A 20788-nucleotide genomic window follows, 5' to 3' on the forward strand; every position below is an offset into this window, starting at 1 on the left:
GTGCTTGTGGGTGTGTGAGTTTGAGTGTGTGTATGTGTGTGTTAATGCGTGGGTTAATGTGTGGGTTTGTTTACTCAATGCTTGAAAAAAGAACAAAAAAACACTTGTGTATCTCTTTGCATCTCTCTCTTTCTCTCTCTCTCTCTCACGCACACGCACACACACACACACACACACACACACACACACACACACACACACACACACACACACACACACACACACACATGCACACTAATGCTGCTTCACACACACAAACACACACACACACACACACAAACACACACAATATGGGGATGTTTACTTTTCCTTAATGTTTTCCTTTGTGGCCTTGATTAATTCTGATAATGGAGAATCAGATTAGACACTCATATACAAACACACACACACACACACACACACACACACACACACACACACACTAGCGGTGACCTTTGCTGTCGGGCACATGTGTTTACCTCCGGGCCCTGTCTCCAGGCAACAGAATCAGAGGTCTAGATCAGAGACACACTAATGGCATGTGAAGAACCGGTCATTTCTCATGTCTCAGCACACACACACACACACACACACACACACTCTCTCTCTCTCTCTCTCTCTCTCTCCTCTCGCACACACACACCTCTTAGTGAACCCTTCCATGCCACGCTGACCAGACAAAAAACAGACACACACACACACACACACACACACACACACACACACACACACACACACACACACACACACACACACACACACACACACACACACACACACACACACAAGCACACACCTGGACTCCAGGTGGATGCACACACTGATCCCACCTCTCCCGGGGTAAGGGCCAGGGCACCAGATATTTGACTGGTCATCACGGAGCAGAGGCTTGATGGGTCAGCCTAGTCACTGACCTTTGACCTAAGTAAGGGCTGTTAACCAGCCTACTGGTCATATGATACGCTATAGGCTGCTGGGGCAGGTCGTGTCTTTAGCCTGGTTCTATTTAGGAAGCAGGTAATCCACCAGCAATGGTACACACACACACACACATACACACACACACACACACACACACACACACACACACACACACAGGGCACAGGATGAAGAGACATAAAACAGGTGCCCTACATATCCTAGTAGAAGACTAACCTCTCTCTGTACAGTATGTGTATGCTCCATAATGCTTTTGAGCGATGTGTTTCCGGTAGGGAGGGTAGTTTAGGACTGGGGTTGACATGTGACAATCTTTCATCCACTGCAATCACCATAAAATGCAAACATAATGGAAACAAGACATGACAAATCACATGTTTTGAATCTGTGAACAGTGAATTGACAGATATTCATGAGATTCTGCTGAATGCTCGGTACTTTCTTTTTTAAAAAAATGACTTTGATGTGAAATAATAATAAAAAAAAGAAACAAGAACCTGTGAACGGGTTTAATAATGAATGACTGGCCATTCATCAGCCCTGCCCGCTTATCAACTGCCCTCAGGGCCTCCGATCTAAACCCACCCTTTGATATGGAGACCGAAACAGAATCGGACGAGGGGGAACAACGATCAGAGGATGTCCCCTCCGGCCTGCCGTAGTCTAACCGCCTCTAATGACCCAAAAACCCCAGGTGGACCGACCAAAGGCCTGCGTTCTGCCCAGAGGCGCTGTGCTGGACCACCCCGGCTCCTCAGCGACCCGATCCGGGATCAATCAGAACCGTTATTACAGTTTTTTTCAATCGCTAACAAGCGTTTGTCCATTCATTTGACACATTTTCAAAACTCTAAACACAGACTCTCACCTACAAAACACAATTGGCCAAATGGATCATTTTCCTCTCAAAAGCACATCCCATGTTCTTACACAACATTTTGTTACATATACACTAACTCGTCATTTCTCTGCACACACTAACTTTACCAAAACACTGGAAACCTGACTCAAAATGAAGTTATTTTGTCAAAGAATGAAACTTGTTTTCACTTCACAAGATACATGCAGTCAATCAGTGTACACTAGGTTTCAAAATACTGGCTACTGTTGACATTACAAAAACTGCATAGACTTTTATGTTTCAGTTTTACAGGTATTTGCATGCAAAACATGCAATCCAGCATTTTTACACTACATTTCTTGGTTGGGAACTGTATGTCCAGATGTAATGTCCACATTCAAATGCATTCCAGTAAAAAGCAAATCTTTTACTGTTCACAAGGCCTACAGGAGGTGCAGTATAAATACTGTTTACTGTAGACTATGATAGAACAGAAAAAGTTTTACAGCATTGCAGTGAACAAAATATCCATGATACACAAGAGCATTCTGAACAAAAGACAACAGCAAAAAGCCCAGATAAAAAGGGGGTGGAAAAAAAACACAATATTACTGTGTCTAATCTCTGCCCCTGCTCCTCTCAGTGCTCCTGCACCTCTCACTGCATCTCTCACTGGGCCTGCTCTTCTCCCTGGGCCCCTTACTCTTACTCTTCCTCGTCCAGACATTACAATATTTGTCTTTTTCTGTTTCTGCTTCCAAAAACATCACCTCCTCTTTTCACTGTGTAAGTGTCAATGTAATAGAGACCCCTGCCACTGAGTCTAAGACAGACTGAAATCAGCTGTGGTTGGCCCAATTTACCCAACATAAATCATATGTGTGTCAATTATTCGATTGTTTGTTTACAGTATTATCAGCTGAGATATATTGCTTTTGAATTGATAACATTGCAGAAGCAGAGGTTTTTATACTGTATCTAAGGTTTGGAATATTGTTTTAACTATTGTGGGATGTTGTGTGTTAACATTCGAAAATAATACAAAAACGATCCATTATTTTGTTGGGAGGTATAGTTTGTCTGTTAAGAAAATGTAAGCATTGTGAAAATGTATTCACTGACTGAATACTGTGTGAAAACAACATGAAATGTGTGAATGGTATGGCCACGAAAGACCGATGCTGTGCTAACTGTGTTTAGAGTTTTGAAAATGTGTCAACTGAATGGACAAAAGCTTGTTAGCGATTGAAAAAAACTGTAACAACTCAATAAGCGCACACGCTGGCCTGTCAGCTCACAGCAGCATAGACAGCTGTTTGATTTCCCCAAAGAACTCGGAATAAATAAATCACTGCCTGCAGCGCCCGTTTTTTTTTTTTTTTTTTTTTTGTCATTCAAGTCGTACTGACTGCAGGTGACTTATAGTGATGAGGAAGTTATATTTCATTCATCAGCACACTTTTTTGATTTCTATTTCTTTTTTTTCCTCAGTTCTCTCGGCCATTTCATCACTCTCTCTTTTCTGTGCTGACAGGTCCATTTGCAGAATAATCACGCTGACCCATTTTTGTAAAAATTATTGAAGAAAGAAAGAAAAAAAAAAGAAAAAAAAATATATAGAAAGGAAGGAGAAAAGGGAAAGAATCAAATGAAATGGCTAAGGACAGAGTTATTTCCCTGTTCCATCAGGGTGCCGTTTGGAGCCGTCTGGCAGGGCCTAGAGTTACTTCCAGTGTGGCAGACCGACCACCATTATTATAAATGATTCAGCCCCACACTGGCAAAAACCTACTTACCTACCGCTTAAATGGCCAAGGAAGTTGACCTACATATTCTTTCTTCCCCCCCCTTTTTTATTCTGTGAGTTTTTCTTATTCGTTTTTGTATCTCCTCTATCTTCCTCTCTCTCTCTCTCTCTCTCTCTCTCTCTTTCTCTCTCTCTCTCTCTCTCTCTCTCTCTCTCTCTCTCTCTTGCTGAGTTGGAACTTGAGAACAAGAGCTGACACTGGGGCTGGGAGTGCAGAAGCGGAACAGCGTGAGGTGAGGTGAGGATTCCGGTTCCCCCCTGACGGAACCGGAGCGATGACGGCTGAATGGCCGCCTGAGGAACGGCAGGGGTGGCGTGGGGCCACTACGCAGGGCCACTGGGGGTAGTTGGTGGTCAGGCTGGGGCAGGTTGGAGGCTATTAAAAGCATTCCACCCTGTCCCATCTTTCAACACTCTGAGTCCGCTCCAGTGCTGAGGGCCTATGGCATAAAACCACATAACTCACCGTCTGGATGGACCATATGCTCACAGATATTATCCAGAAAGCTCACATACTGCTAAAGTAGACAGTGTCACATTTTACCGCGAGTTTTTTATTATTTATCTTTTTCAAATATTGATATGCTTCATAACTATTCCGGAAGCTCTGTTATGAGGATTGGAAAATGGAACAAAGCCACAGCAAGACAGTCAGAGAGATGTACTGTCTGAAAAACAAGAAGTGTTAAAAGTGTCAATAACACAGTGATAGATATATATGGCACAGTGTCAGGGTGGGGGGAAAGAGGCACAGCATAAAAAAGAGAGAGAGAGTAAGAGAGAGATAAAGAGGGGAAGAAAGAGCAGGGGAAAATGGACGAGAGATATATACTGTAGAATGACAGACAAGGATAAACCAGAGGGGAAAAATAAGTCAGTCACAGAGAAATCGTGTACAGTATAAGGTCATGGTGTGGGTAAACAGACATAAAGAGCGAGACGGAGAGAAAGAGGGAGGGGAGAGAAAGAGAGAGAGAGAGAGAGAGAGAGAGAGAGAGAGAGAGAGAGAGAGAGAGAGAGAAAGAATGAGAGATGGAGAGAGATGGAGAGGTGGCTGGCGGTGGTGTTAATAGCAGTGGTGTGTAGCATAAAGGGTTGTAATCAGACCCCCGGGAGCGTGGGACCCAGAGATAAGCCGCCTCTTAGCCCACAGACGGCCCTCGCCGCTGGGTGCAGCGCCGGGGCTCTGGGCCCCCCTGCTGGGGCTATTACCCAAACAGCCCCCGCACAGACTACAGACGAGGCCCGCTTTGTGCTGAGGGGGACGGCCTGCCTGCCTGTCTATCTGTGTGTCTGTCTGAGCCCCCTACACTGAAAAAAATGATTCTGCCCCCTTGTTGATTTAACATGATTCAAATGTGTAAAATTAACAACAACAAATCAGTTTGTGTGTTTACATGAAAATATATCGTTTGATATTCATCTACATTTGTTCAAAACAGGTATAATTGTGAGTTTCTTACATTTACATGGGTTATTTAGTTATACCAGCTGATCTTATCAAGTTGAAACACCCAACAAACAATATCAAGTTGAATCTCTGATACTCCGCCCACTGGAAAATAAACTTGACTGCCAGTACCATCGCCATCTTTCTTTTGCCCGTTGCTGGATAGTGAAGACTATGGAAGCCCGTTTCCGCCACTTGGTGGAAAAAAACTGGCAGATACTAAGTCATAATTATGAGATGCAAAGTCGTAATTATGAGATAGAAAGTCATAATTATGAGATAAAAAGTCATAATTATGAGATGCAAAGTCATAATTATGAGATAAAAAGTCGAAATTATGAGATAGAAAGTCGAAATTATGAGATAGAAAGTCATAATTATGAGATAAAAAGTCATAATTATGAGATAGGAAAGTCGAAATTATGAGATAAAAAGTCATAATTATGAGATAAAAAGTCGAAATTATGAGATAAAAAGTCATAATTATGAGATAAAAAGTCAAAATTTTGAGATAAAAAGTCAAAATTATGAGATAAAAAGTCGAAATTATGAGATAGAAAGTCATAATTATGAGATAAAAAGTCATAATTATGAGATAAAAAGTCGAAATTATGAGATACTTTCTCATAATTATGAGATGGTAAGTCATAATTATGAGATTATAATAAAGTCGTAATTAAGATTATAAAGTCAAAATTTTGACTTTATTGGTTGGTAGCCTGCCTTGACCTCGCATCACTTCCTTCCCGTTCAAAACTGTTGCCGGCAGTGTTGCGCACGTTCACACTCTTCAGTAGCCGGCCTACCTAAATCTAACAAGTTAGGATTATTAAAACAATAATTGAGATGGGAAAGTGGTGCTAAATTTCCATAAACTTTATTCAGTGAACAGGTAAAGCCGTCCGTTTGTAAGCAAAATCAAGAAATACAATCTTTTAGTTCTGTTTACCGTTACCTAGCAACCCCAACAACAAGTGAGTGAATTATTAGTATTCTACTTCTTTAATACGGCAGGGCCTAGTGCAGCGGGTTAAAGATCGGTCTACCATTCCTGAGATGTGGGGTTCGAATCCCAGTAGAACTGCTGGTTTTTGCATGTCAAAGTACGATCGATTACTTCTTTTTTCTTAGATGACGTTACCTCGCGGCAAATAAGAGTTTGTGCTTTTTGAACCTGTCAAATATATATATTTATTATAGGTTCAAAAAGTACAAACTCTTATTTGCCGCGAGGTAACATCTAAGAAAAAAGAAGTAATCGATCGTACTTTGACATGCACAAAAACGGCAGTTCTACTGGGATTTGAACCCCACATCTCAGGCATGGTAAACTGATCATTAACCCGCTGCTCTACACCCAGTTGCCTCGAGTAGGGAGAATACTAATTATTCACTCACTTGTTGTTGGGGTTGCTAGGTAACAGTAAACAGAACTAAAAAGATCGTATTTCTTGATTTTGCTTACAAACGGACGGCTTTACCCATTCACTGAATAAAGTTTATGGAAATTTAGCACCACTTTCCCATCTCAAATATTGTTTTAATAATCCTAATTTGTTAGATTTAGGTAGGCCGGCTACTGAAGAGTGTGAACGTGCGCAACACTCCCGGCAACAGTTTTGAACGGGAAGGAAGTGATGCGAGGTCAAGGCAGGCTACCAACCAATAAAGTCAAAATTTTGACTTTATAATCTTAATTACGACTTTATTATAATCTCATAATTATGACTTACCATCTCATAATTATGAGAAAGTATCTCATAATTTCGACTTTTTATCTCATAATTATGACTTTCTATCTCATAATTTCGACTTTGTATCTCATAATTTCGACTTTTTATCTCATAATTATGACTTTTTATCTCATAATTTCGACTTTTTATCTCATAATTATGACTTTTTATCTCATAATTTCGACTTTCCTATCTCATAATTATGACTTTTTATCTCATAATTATGACTTTCTATCTCATAATTTCGACTTTTTATCTCATAATTTCGACTTTTTATCTCATAATTATGACTTTGCATCTCATAATTATGACTTTTTATCTCATAATTATGACTTTCTATCTCATAATTACGACTTTGCATCTCATAAGTATGACTTAGTATCTGCCAGTTTTTTTCCACCAAGTGGCGGAAACGGGCTTCCATAGAAGACCGTGAAGACCCGTGCTGAAGACCACATACTTTTACGGTAGGTATAATGGTTGAAAATTCCTGAAATTGCCCATCTGAGTAAGAGGAAATCTATTTAGATCCATTGCTTCAGTAGCTAATATCGAATAAAAGGAGCTTGTGTTAGGCAGGCCAGCTAATAAGTTCACCACTGTTAGCCAACTAGCTAGCAGCTAGCTGCTAACTGATAATGTTGACTCTGAGAAGGAGCATTGTGTGTCTTAATTAATCAATGCACATCGCTTCACTTCATGTGCGTGCTTGTAATAGTTATCGTGTAAATTTACCGAACACACGTTTGGAGAGTTGAAGTCTGAAATGAGCGAATGCTAATCAGCCTTTTGTGCTGGCTTGTGTTATGCTAAAGCTCAATGACGTTCACTAACGTTAGCTTGGCTAGAATTCCTCTCCTCCCAGTTTAAAGAGCCTCGGTAAAAGTTGTAAGTGTGCCAAAGATATTTATTTTAGAATTCAACAACTGAATGTCAACACTAATGTATTAGTGTGTTCTAATAACTTAGTGTGTTGTACGTGGTCCTTATGTAAACCGTGTGTGGTGCACATTGAAAGCTATTTTGTCCAAGTTTAAAATGACACGTGTAAATAGCTCATTTTAATCTCTTTTTCATATTAGCATCTATCGTGTTGATCCATGTGGCCTTGATGTTCGAAATGTATGTCGCATTGAACACATTTTGTGTCCGTTACTCAGATTGTGGTTGTACTTCACATATTTACATCTGTTTTTTTTTTTTTTTTTTTTTCTCAGCGTTTTCTTTTGAGGTGGCCCAAATCTCCTATTGTCCCAAAGCCTGTAGTAAGTGGTGAGTATCCTTTGGAAGTGAGTATCGATTTTAAATAATGTGCCTATGTTGGGGTTTGATTTATTTAATTGTATCAAAATACCTGGCATTGGAATCTATTGTAAAATGATTTTGCTTTGCTCTATTATTACAAAGTAGTGAAAGAACAAGAAATAAATGACTGATAACTATGTTTGCATATACCCAATGGATTTTATTCTCTGTGGTTATTTCACAGGTTTTCGATGATGATGTAGCAGCCGTCCAAGAAGTGATAACAACATTTGTCCAAGGTAGAGAAACCATTGTCTGCTTTTATTGCCTTATTTTATTTGATTTTTCATAGTCTCATAGTCTCAAGTTATCCCCAATATTTAGATGTTATTTACGATCGTTTTTCTTTTCTCCTTTTGTCGTCTGTCTCCAATTGTTGTCTGTCTGTTCGGGTGAGGAGTTTGACGTTGGCTTTGGTCGTCATTGGCGGTGACTCTTTTGGTGCCATCCACTCGGCACTGAACTGGTGCTGAAACCGGAGAGGGTTGAAGCGGAGTAGTCAAGGATCTTTGCTGGGGCTGTGCCTTCGCCTGCTCTGTGAGAGATCCGCCGCTGCCATGGGTTCATCAGGAGCCGAGCTTCCGTGCTGGTGTTGTCTGCCTGGACTGGAGGATTGCTGCACTGGACTGGGCTGTCCGCGGGCATCTGTTGCGACTTAATCGATTTCCTTGTCTGTGCGGTAGAGATCGCTTGCGGTCTCTTTCTGGCCCCCAGCCGGAGCTATGTGCGGCCTGTCCGGTGTCTGGCTGGAGAGGTTGCGGAGAACTGCTCTGTGCAGCCGACGCGACCTGTAGCGAGGCTGTGTGCGGCCTTGTCTGGTGTCTGGCTAGAGAAGTTTGCGGAGGACTGATCTGTGCTTCTGACGCGACCTGTCGCCCATTGCCCATGGACTTACTTGTTGAGAGCATCGAGCTCCAGCCCAGTGGGAAGCTGGCTGACTTTTGGACTTTTCAGGATCTGCGCGACATGTCTTTCCATTAACCAGCTGGACATGGATTTTTTTTAATTTATCACTTATTTGTTTTGTTGTTTGTTGGTTTTGTTTGTTGTCTGTCTTTGTATGTCTTGGTGTCATGGGTACACGCGTCATGGGCGATTACGCCGCTCCGTCCAGCATTATTTGTTTTGTGTAGCCTGATTTGTTATTTTGCTTGTTTATGTCTTGGTGTCACGGGTACACTGGCGACTACGACGCTCTGGGTAGCAACTTTTTGTCTTATGTTTCTTGTTTGTCTGTTTGTTTGTTTTTTTTACAGCACTCTGGTCAACTGTTGTTTTTTAATGTGCTATACAAATAAATTGACATTGACATGATTTTACGGTCAAATAAATGTGTTTATTTGAGCTAAACAACTTCTAAGTCTTTTAGGGGAGTTAAGATGCATAATTATACCTGCAAGTATACCTGTGATTCACAAACAAATTTTAGTTGTTAGCAAATAATTGACAATGATTTAAATGTAAACACTTGGCTCCATGTATTTTGACATGTGATAAGAGGATTGTCATCAAGATGACACATACTTAACTTTTTGAGTAGACCAAGCATGATACAAAATGTTGTCCCCGATTTACTTAAGAAAGGTAAGGCAACTTTTTGCATCAGATTACTATGTATATAAAACAAGGCTAGTCTTTGTTTAAGCTACTTGATTTCTTGAGTAACTGCTACTTCATTTAGTAAGTAAAACCAACTTGGTTTAATCAACTAAACTTTACTTATAAACTTAAGTTCACGCATTTGCAAAACTAAGTTGACTCTACTTGAAAAATGAAGTTGACTTTACTTGATGAATTCATATTGACTTTACTTCCAAAACTCATTTCCTACAGACAAGAAATTAAGTAGCTGATACAAAGGTCAGTCTTGCTTTATCTACATAATAATCTGATGCAAAAAGTTGCCTTACCTTTTCTAAGTAAATCAGGGGCAATATTTTTTTCAGTGTAGGAATTACTGTGCCATACGCCGGCGTGACATGGAGACAAATACACACACACACACACACACACACACACACTGAGAGAGGGAGAAATAGACAAAGACAGACAGAGAGAGACAGAGAGAGACTCTCACACACACACACACACACACACACACACACACACACACACACACACACACACACACACACACACTGAGAGAGAGAGAGAGAGATAGAGAAATACACACACACGAACACACACACACATAGTGAGAGAGAGAGAGAGATATACACACGGACACACAGAGATAGAGAAACACACACACACACACACACACACACACACACACACACACACACACAATAAGCCACACATGCTGACAGAAAGACACACCCACAGAAATACCTTGCTGAAGCTAGTTTGTTTGGAACACCTGTTATGCAACTCTCATACAGCCAAGCATGCGTCACACACAGACACACACACACACACACATGCGTACACGCACACACACAAAAACGTGCACGCATGCCAGCCCAGAAGCATGCGCACACACACACACACACACACACACACACACACACACACAAATGTACACTCATACACACAAGCATGCAAATCACACATTCCTTCACACTTCCATATACAGATGAGTCCCTTATCTTTCCATATATTCCATTTGACCTTTTAAACACCAGCTTTGTGAGTCACAATTAACAAAATCAGATAAAAGAGATACCCCCTTCTCATTCATATTCCTCCTCTGTGGTCCTACAGTGAAGAGAGAAAGAGAGAGAGAGAGAGAGAGAGAGAGAGAGAGAGAGAGAGAGAGAGATAACTTTTATCTTTTAACTAGAAAACGTAATTTCGAGGAAATTACCAGTGCATGCAAAAGCAAGACATAAGATAAAATGTGAAACAAACTTAAATTTACAAACAGTTGTGGACAGAGGAAGGTGAGGGAAGGGGGGGGCAGTGTGTTGTATGTATGTGGCTTAGGGGCAGAGGTGGAAAAGTCCAACCAACCAGCTGATTCTCAGTAGTAACTCTTCAGCCAGGCAGAGCAGCTAATTGGTGAGATCACCTGTGTTTAAGTGCACAGATAGAACCAATACGTGATTGGACTTTTACTCTCTGAAGCTTGACTTTTCCACCTGAGTGTGAGTGCGTGTGAGTGTGCGTGCGTGCGTGTGTGTGTGTGTGTGAGTGGATGTAAGTGGATGTAAGGAGCATGGCTTTCTATGATGCAGTGAAATGGGAGAGTTGGGTTAAGGTGAGAATGTTGTGGAGTGCATGGAGAAGTGTGGTATATATGAAGTGCTGCAGTCAGGGGTGTGTGTGTGTGTGTGTGTGTGGGTGTGTGTATGAGTGAATGGGTAGACAGAGAGAGCTGATAATGCAGGTTCAATTTAACTGGCTGTCAATTAAACTTGATAGGGCCTTGCAGCTGGCTCTTGACACAGGTGCAAATCAGCTTAATCAGCAGTGCAGTGCGATAGACCTCTGAAGTTCGCCTACAAAAAAGCTTGCCATATATGGGCAGTTGGCTTCAATTAACTCCCGGATCTCCTTATATGGCGAACAGGGCAGCTTCAGAGGTCTATGAAAAGTCAATGGGGAAAAATATTTTGCTAATATTTCAAAAAGTATCAAGTTTACAGAACTGAAATATACATAGACTTAGTCTTATTTTCAAGACCTACGTAACAAAGTTTGAACCAAGTTTCTACGTTAAACGGTTGAAGCTGAATAGGACCTGGTTGAGAATAAGAAGAAGAAGAAGAAGAAGAAGATGCCTAGGAAGAACAGAACAGTGCATTTGCATGCACTGTAATTAGTTGGCCAGGGGCCATTTATTAACTAGTTACTGTGGTTGACTTTGAAAGGTAGAGCTGAAAACACACACCCCGAAACACAAATCAGAAAATGTGTTTTGATTTTCTTTTTCATTTACTTCTCATTATCGTGCCTCTGTTGTCAAAATCATGTGTGTGTGTGTGTGTGTGTGTGTGTGTGTGTGTGTGTGTGTGTGTGTGTGTGTGTGTGTGTGTGTGTGTGTGTGTGTGTGTGTGTGTGTGTGTGTGTGTGTGTGTGTATGTGTGTGTGTGTGTGTGTGTGTGTGTGTGTGTGAAAGAGAGAGAGAGAGAGATAAATCGGGGAAGAAAGAGCAGGGGAAAATGGACGAGAGATATATACTATATACCCTAGTGACGTAAAACCAATACTACTAAAAGAAATCCACAATAACAACAAAAATGCTTACACTTCCAAATGGCTAGAAGACGCCCAACAAAACAAGAAAATGAATTGCTACCTGACATTAAATCGAAAATACGAATTGGCAAATTATCTTACAAAATTAAAACAACCACAACGTCGTCTCCTAACTAAATACAGATTGAGTGACCACAAATTACAAATTGAAGCTGGGCGACATAAAAAATCCTGGCAAGAGAGACACCACATAATTTGCTCCCACTGTGACCTCATGGAGGTAGAGGATGAGAAACACTTCCTTCTGAGGTGCACTAAGTATACTCCACTGAGAGAAATGTTCTACCCCAAATTTCTAGGAAAATGTCCAGATTTTAATAAACTAGATGAAAATTCAAAAATAAAAGCCCTCCTAGGTGAGGAAGATGAAACAATTCAACTCGCAGCACAGTTTGTGTACAAGTGTCACAAGCTATGAGATATCACATGATGGCCAAAGATCAGACATCAATCCCAGTCTTAATTTAAATGTATTTTCTTTTATTATTATTATTATTATTATTATTATTATTATTTTCTTAATTTTAATTTTAATTTCTTCTGTTATTACTATTACTATTATAACATTGTTCTGTTTATCTTATAAATGTATTGAATTTGTATACATGCTTTGACAACACAAGCACACTTGTCATGTCAATAAAGCTTATTTGAATTTGAATTTGAATTTGAGAGAGAGAGAGAGAGAGAGAGAGAGAGAGAGAGAGAGAGAGAGAGAGAGAGAGAGAGAGAGAGAGAGAGTGCCTATGTGTGATTAGACCACCAAAAAAAAGGACAGAGATACTATTGGAACTAACACCAGGCCGTGAGCCAGAACTGTGTGTGTGTACACATCAATACATGTCAAAGTTCACATGATAATAATAACACATTAGTGCAATCTCACTTTTAATCTCAAAATCTCACATTTAATGTAGCAGTTAAATATTGCTACAGAGTGTTGTTACAGTACACACTCTGTTAGATAGTAGTGCATGTTATTCCAGTATTACGTATTTAAGTGCAGTTTTAGTCCTAGTTACACTTGTATTTTTGGTATCATGCACAGTATGGTTGAGCTTCAAACTCTGTTAGCTTGTTTGATACCAGGAAAGAAATGACTGTCAAAATAAGTTCAAGTCAGACCAGTTTTACATTTGTGAGAACAATATGTCTTAGCTGTGCATAAACACACACCCTGCCTATTCTGCAGAGATGAGCATACAAAAGAGATTCCATTAGTCTCACCCCCCTTAATGGAAGTATTTTTAGTTGGAAAGTGTGACGTGGTGGAAATTCCACTCCAGGCTCTTCATACCTGTCAACAGTTACAAATAAGATGTAGCTTTTTTTTTTTAGACTGGGTCGCCTTCACCCAACAACATAGCAGTCAGGTGTTTCCGGGCACTAGAGTTGACGAAGGCCTCCTGCTAGTGTTGCAACAAACAGACATTGAAAAGGTAACCCTCCTTTACCCCAAGCCTTGCCTGACCCTTCCTGCAACATGTAAACTGACATTTTTTCTCTTACACACACAAACATTAAAACATCCTCAAACATCACATTGGGTGATTACGCCCTGATTGGGACAAGATAATATGTGTCATTGTGCAGGGGTGGTTTTCGTCCCCATTTTAAATAATTGTTTGAAAGTTATTGTATGATTAACATATGTAATTAGTAACAACCTGTCAGTTACATGTGATGTTATGTTTTATTTTATGAGTCTGGTTGGAGTCAAGGAGAGTGCATTTTGGATGCGACAGCTTGCTGTAAGGTTGTTAACTTTTACTTTTGCAAACTGGTTGGTTGAATTTGTTTTTCTTGTCTTTTGTGTTTGCTATTTGGTTCACTATTTTCTCACACTTTAAATACGGTACAACCCCCAAAATCCTAGTTTGCTTGTTTGCTGTGTTCCTCAGCCCATCATCACTTCACCTCAGTGAAGTCCTAGCCGCTCATCCTGTGTATGGGTTTGGATCACAAGGGCTGTATCAAGGGCTTTCATATAAAAATTGCAATAGACAGACATGCTATTTACATCTACTCACTCAGACACAAACACAACAATTTGATGTTGAGGCAGCAATGAAAAGCAAAGGGACAACAGTCCAGAGCCACAACATGCAAACCAGCCGGTCAGAAGATTATAAAAAGCTTGCTGCACGTGGCTTGAGTTGCATGTACAGTGGCCATAAGCAAAGCAAAGTTTTCTTTGTTATTATTTTACCTATTTTATTAGGGCAGTATATGACTGGCATTCATGGGATACAATGTAACCACAGCATGCATGCACTGTGATCATTTGCCCTGTATTCTGTGCTTCTGTCCCTTCATCCATAGCCAGAACGGGTCAGATTGGAGTGAAGACAGCAAAAGTTCAGGTCAGGCCAGTTTTATTCTTTTGTCAAAAGAACAGTACAGTATGTCTTATGCATGAACACACAACCTGCTTGCAGGCATTCTGCAGAGACGAGCCTCCGTCAAAAGAGATTCCTTTAATCTTACCAACCATAATGGAACCAGTTGTGGTTGGAATGTGTGGTGTGTTGGCAATAGTGACAATTTATGTTTAAGTCATGGAACAGTGTACCAGTGTAACAGTGTACACCCACCTCCCCCCAACATTCAAAATCAATTGTATATATTGCTATGTAGCCATATTGCTATGTTTATTATAAATAATTAAACTTGAATTGAATTGTAGCATAGTAATGTTACACACCACCAGCTTGGACTCTTGGGAATACATGACAACATTTTCCATAATACTTTGCATTGTCAGATTAATCCTACTACAGTATGTCACAATTATTGTATATAAAAATGTCTGACATCTGACATCTGGCTGCAGTGTAGCTGCACTACAATAAGTAGATGCAACATATTGGGTACTGAAATATTCACAGGAATCCACAGACATTGAGTGTCACCTTTCATTTGAGACCAAGATTATGCTTCTACACAAAGAAGGTCATGTGCAATAAGCATTTGATTTTCAGTATGTATTTTGGATAGTCAAAAGTCCTATGGGGAGTTTCCATAGGGAATTTGCATATGCATAAAATGGCAAATAATGACCTACAGTACCCATTTTTCATGCTATACCAGGCTACATATCAGAGTAGCCTGGTACAGTACAGCAGTACACAACTTCTGATACCTTTTCATCTATCCTCTGCCAACTAGTGCTAAATGGGCACACAACAAGGGGAATTCTTGCATTGTCTGTAGTAACAAAGGACAGCCAATTTGATAGCATAATTTGTTTTTCCATGCCCCTGTTGCTCCTGGGTGTCCCTTGGTGCTCCCCAAGCAACCCCTCTTTAAGCCTTTTTTCACCGACAGAGAACCGGCTCCGTTCCCGTTCGCGAACCAACATTTGAACCGTTCGCGCTTTCACCAAACAAAAGCCGGTTCGGAACGTGGCACCTTGGTTCGGAAGTTGAATCAAAAAATAGTTGTTTTTTCCTGCGAACTGGAGTGGGCGTGTCATTGCGTCTTTCAGAGGGAAGAAGGCTAAAAGCTAGCCTGGCTAACGCCTACCACTTCTCAAATGAGACATGGTCTGATAGATAGATAGATAGATACTTTATTGATCCCCAAGGGGAAATTCAAGGTCCCAGCAGCTTAAGACACCACACACAACATACAGTACAATGTAAACAATGTAAACAGGAAAATTAAAAAGCAAATCAACAAATCAACATGACTAAAGGAGCAGTAGAAAGGTCCAACCAGACGTTCATTTTCTCGTATTTTAAAAAATGCCCAGATCTGTTCATTAGGCGCCACGGATGTCTATCAAATGCGTCTGTGCATTGCTCATCATGGTCTTGCTTTCTCCCCTGTTCTGTGATTGGTCGCCAACCAATTGGTCGCAAGGCAGTATGGGAACACCCAGGCTAGCTAAAAGCATGACTTTTCCGTCCATATCAACTGTTGCCATGAGTAAACAAAACGATTCAACTAGCATTACACTGCAGACGTTGACTAGCATTTTAAACAGCTAGTTTCTGCCATTTTTATGGGACAACTGGTCATATCATTCTCCCGTTTATGCATCTCATTAACTTTTGGTTTTGCATGCACCACCCATTGTTGATGACACATCCTTGGTCCTGTTCAGAACTGGTGTAAATGCGGGCTGGTTCACTAGATAGCTAACCTGACTTTCGCCAGATCCTGTAGTTCGCTGTCTGCTTCACACAAGGATCTGGGACTTCTCGATAGGAGATGTATTTATGAAGGCGGGTCCTTGTAAAACATCCTCGCATGTGATTTGATAAACCACTTGCCTGTTATCTTGAATGACGTGCTAGGCTTCTTCAAGCTCTTGCCAAACCCGGTCGGAAGAAGAGTAAAAACATCCTTGCCACCAATAAATGTCTTCAAAACTATTCTCTGTTAATCTTTTAAAGAATGAATACTTGATAGATTCGACAAAACGGTTGAAATAGCAGAATCAATGTCAGCACAAGACTCGTCGCTGCGTGCCGCCATTGTTATTTGAATCAAACACTCGCTTCGGTGCTCCTGATTGGTTGATCATTTTTTGATCACTGGAACGAGTTTGGATTGCCCTCGCGTCCAGACCCTTGTGTGGAGCACAGCGAAACGCCTCTGGTGGAGCATGGCGGAACTACAAGGGTCTGGCGAGAGTCAGGCTACTAGATAGCACCACGGTTCAAAGAATTCTGAACGGCACCAGTTCAACACCAGGTTCGTTTTCGGTGAAAAAACACCTTTTTTGTATCCATTTATTTATTTTATTTTAATTTATTTCTGTAGTTGAATGGACACTTGAGCACAATGACTTTCATTACTTATACTTTGATTTTATGAGTACATGACAATAAACTTAAAACTCATGATCACTGGAGAGAGAGAGAGTCAAGCACAAAGTATTCTAAAAGACCATAAGTAGAGTGTAATAATGTTTATTTTCTTCCTCCCTAATCAATACTGTACACTGAAAAAATATATATAATCTCTGGATTTAGTTGATTGTATCATGTATATCAGTTGCACATGAATAAAATGTCTTGGTTTACGAAAACTGTTTCATGTTGTGAAAGCCCAATTTCATTAGGTAATTTGTATTTATGTCATTTCAACGTCATTGTGTTATAGAAACTGCATGGGAAGATGTACTTAGTACTGCAACATCAATGTTGAAGGACAACTTTGAATATGTTGTGCCACAGAGTTAAGAACCATTCATTCATGTTGAAAATGTGCTATGGAACCACTATACTTTGTGCATACTCAATAACTAACATCAATAGAGGAGTCTTTTCTCTTTTCAAGTTCAAGCGCTCTAACAAGGTCCAAACGGCCCAGAGACCCGAAGATGTGCTTTGCTATCTCCAAATGGTCATCGCCATAGCGCTGCCTCATCAGACGCACTATGCCATTCACGTCTTCTTTTTCCAGTTCACCCCAGGAGATCGGTGTCACGTCTTTCCAGAACTTCTCTTTCAGTGAGTATTTGTACCTGTTAAGTTCTTTTGCTGACAAATTGTCCAGAAGTGAGTACATGAGTATAAGGCTCCCATCTGTTAAACAATAAAAACAAACCAGTCAACATAATCATTATCATAATCATCATCAGCTGGGGAATCAAAGCAAAATGAGAGCACTTGTTAAAATATTGGTGTGTTTTTGTGATTACATAAACCAGGCATCACCAAATGGCGGACCGCGGTCCGGGTCCGGACCCAGTGACGGTGCTGTCCGGACCCGTTGAAATTGTCGGCCTAATATTATCAAAGAGCATCGTCTGTAGCCAAGCCAATCAACTCGATTGTTTACCTTTCAGCAACAGAGAATAGGCCTAGCGGGAGAGAGAGGAGATGAGAGAAAATGGCTTGCTCAAAAATGATGGTGAAAACCGAACTTTTAAAGATGAATGGACGGACTGACCAATACGTTCGTGCTGCTGTGAATATGCGCTGTGAAACTGTGGCGACGTTAGCGTGCGTCACTGAGATCAGACACGGGTCGTTAGAGGAAAGGTACACGCAGAAGTCCGCAGTGAGGGCAAGTAAAACTTGAAAAACTGAGAGCTAACAAACAGACAAACAAACGCAAACCCCGATGAAAACATTACTTTCCTCGGCGGAGGTAGGATAATAATTATCAAATTGAAAGCACACTATGACAGGTCTACTCGTGTGATCACGCATGCATGTACAGGCAAATTAGTGTTCGTTAAAGATTGTGTGGATTTTGATGCAACACAAGAGAGCATTTAGCGATGGGACAGCAGCTGTGAATGAGTGCTTAATGCGGCTGCAGAAACTTTACAGATCCCATTGTCAGCTTCAACAACAAGATTCAAGAACATCTGAACTATTAGCAGAGGATACTAGAACGCAGTATGCAAAGGTCTTTTTTTCTTTTCTTAAAGATCCACTTTTATTTTATTCAAAAGATTCGGAATGTTTTACATTAGGCCTAGGCTGCTTGAAATAGGCCCTAAGTTCAGGCTGCTCAAAGTTATTTTGCACTTAATATTTATTCTATTCAGAATAAATTCAGTGTCTGTTGTCTGTCTTTCTTGAAATGTAGGCCTAGTAAAGACAACTACAGTATTGTTTTGCATTCAAGTACCATTCAAGTTAAGACTTTTTGGTATGTTACAAGCATATTACTTTGAAAACACTTGAAATGTAACAATAAATTAAATAGGCCTAGAAATGTACATGCATTATTGATTTTATTAACTTCAGGGTAGCCTACACTATTTTCAGTGACAATTTAAGATTCGGACCTTTGCCGGGAGGAAATTTTAGTAACTGGACCTCTTTGAATTTCTTTCTTTGTACATCCGGCCCTCTGTAAGCTAATAGTGTTATTCCAGTAGTATTTAACTGCAGTTTCAGTCCTAGTAACACTCTTTATGGGAGGCTATTATACAAAGCATGGATGAGCTTTAAAATCTTTTGTCTTGTCTTGAAAAATAAGTTCAGGTCAGACCAGTTTTACATTTTGTTAGAACAATACATGTCTAGCTGTGCGTAAACACACAACCTGCTTAGAGGCTATTCTGCAGAGATGATCCTACAAAAATCTTACCCCCCTAAATGTAAGTATTTTTAGTTGGAAAGTGTGACGTGGTGGAAATTCCACTTTGTGATCTTCATACCTGTGAACTTCATCAACAGCTCAAAATAAGATGTAGCTTTTTAAGGACGAAAATAAATTAGCAAACAAAGAAAAAGAAAACGTATCATTCTGCTACCTACAGTGTTGTATAAAACAACATCAACAACAAATTCATGAACATGGTGGATATAGTGTTTTGGAAAATAACTTATCATATGTCTTAGCTGTGCATAAACACACACAACCTGCCTGTGGCCATTTGGCAGAGATGAAATATCAAAAGAGATTCCTTTAATCTTACCCACCTTACTGGAAGTATTTGCCGTTGGAATGTGTGGCATGGTGGCAGTAATGACAATTTCCCTCCAGGGTCTTCATACTGTGAACTTCATCAACCAGCCAAAAAACAAGATGTCGGTTTATAAATTAGCTATCATGCAAAGAAGAGAAAGATCAAAAGCTGTAATATAATAAACTATAGCTTAGCAAATGTAATGAAACATATTAGTCTGCCACCTACAGTGTTAAAAAAGTCAAATACATTTGAGATATTGTAAAATACATTTAAGAGTAGCCTCTTGCTAATTCCTAAATAGACTTCTAATTACTTATGCACACCTGCAGCCGGTTGCACCAGTCGAACGTAAGGTCGATCGTAAGTTGAGGTGTAAGTTGCGTCTTAACCTTACGTTGAAACTAACTAGTTTCAAACTAGCGCTGCATTCTTTTTCTGTTGCACCATCGCTACTAAAGTTACACCGTAGTTAGTAGCTACTAAATCAAAATATTGTCGCATAGAATGACGTTTTTACCGTTGACAACCAATCAATATCACTAATTATAACGGAGACGTCACAGATTCACAATCCTTGAGTTGGCAACGTAATGTTCGCTGTTGTATGATAAAGCCACGTTGAAGTTTGACTTCCTCCACAATTATTTTGTTATATGGAATAAAATAACACTGCATTTTTAAATAAGACTTTATTTCGTTGTATGTGCTTTGGGAATATTTCAGCCACCACTTTTCACCTAATGTAACCTAATTTACCGCAGTGGATAGCGAAGGTAACGGTAAATCTTTCTAATATGATAGCTGCTAATTAAATCGCTGATAACAGCCATGAATCAACAGCAAGGAAATGTGTGCTTTGAGTGGATAGCTTTAGTATTTGTACCGCTAGGTCCATTAGGCCTACGATTACCAGAATAACATGATTCAAAGACTGCCGAAGTAAATTAAATGTGTGTATTCTCGGCTTATACTTTGTTAAATGTAACATTTCCACCGTTTAAATGAGAAAACCATGTTAACAAAATAGTTAGGATGAGACTTACACCTAGGGAAGGGGTGGTGTAAGTTAGTGTGTCATTTAAGTCATAACTTAGTGTTACGTTGAAACTATCTGCTTGGTGCAGCCCGTTCTATTTTAGTAGTTCGTAAA

At 40.1% G+C, this 20788-nt stretch overlaps 1 long non-coding RNA gene across 1 annotated transcript; it reads left to right on the forward strand.

Annotated features, from left to right (window-relative positions):
* Positions 1–7966: 7966 nt before the first annotated feature.
* On the forward strand, positions 7967–9455 carry LOC134073805 (uncharacterized). Its single transcript, XR_009937282.1, has 3 exons — positions 7967–8021; positions 8239–8293; positions 8455–9455. It is a non-coding gene; the product is annotated as an uncharacterized LOC134073805 (long non-coding RNA).
* Positions 9456–20788: the final 11333 nt, after the last annotated feature.

This window comes from Sardina pilchardus, unplaced genomic scaffold (assembly GCF_963854185.1).
Source record: "Sardina pilchardus unplaced genomic scaffold, fSarPil1.1 HAP1_SCAFFOLD_171, whole genome shotgun sequence".
Lineage (NCBI taxonomy): Eukaryota > Metazoa > Chordata > Actinopteri > Clupeiformes > Clupeidae > Sardina > Sardina pilchardus.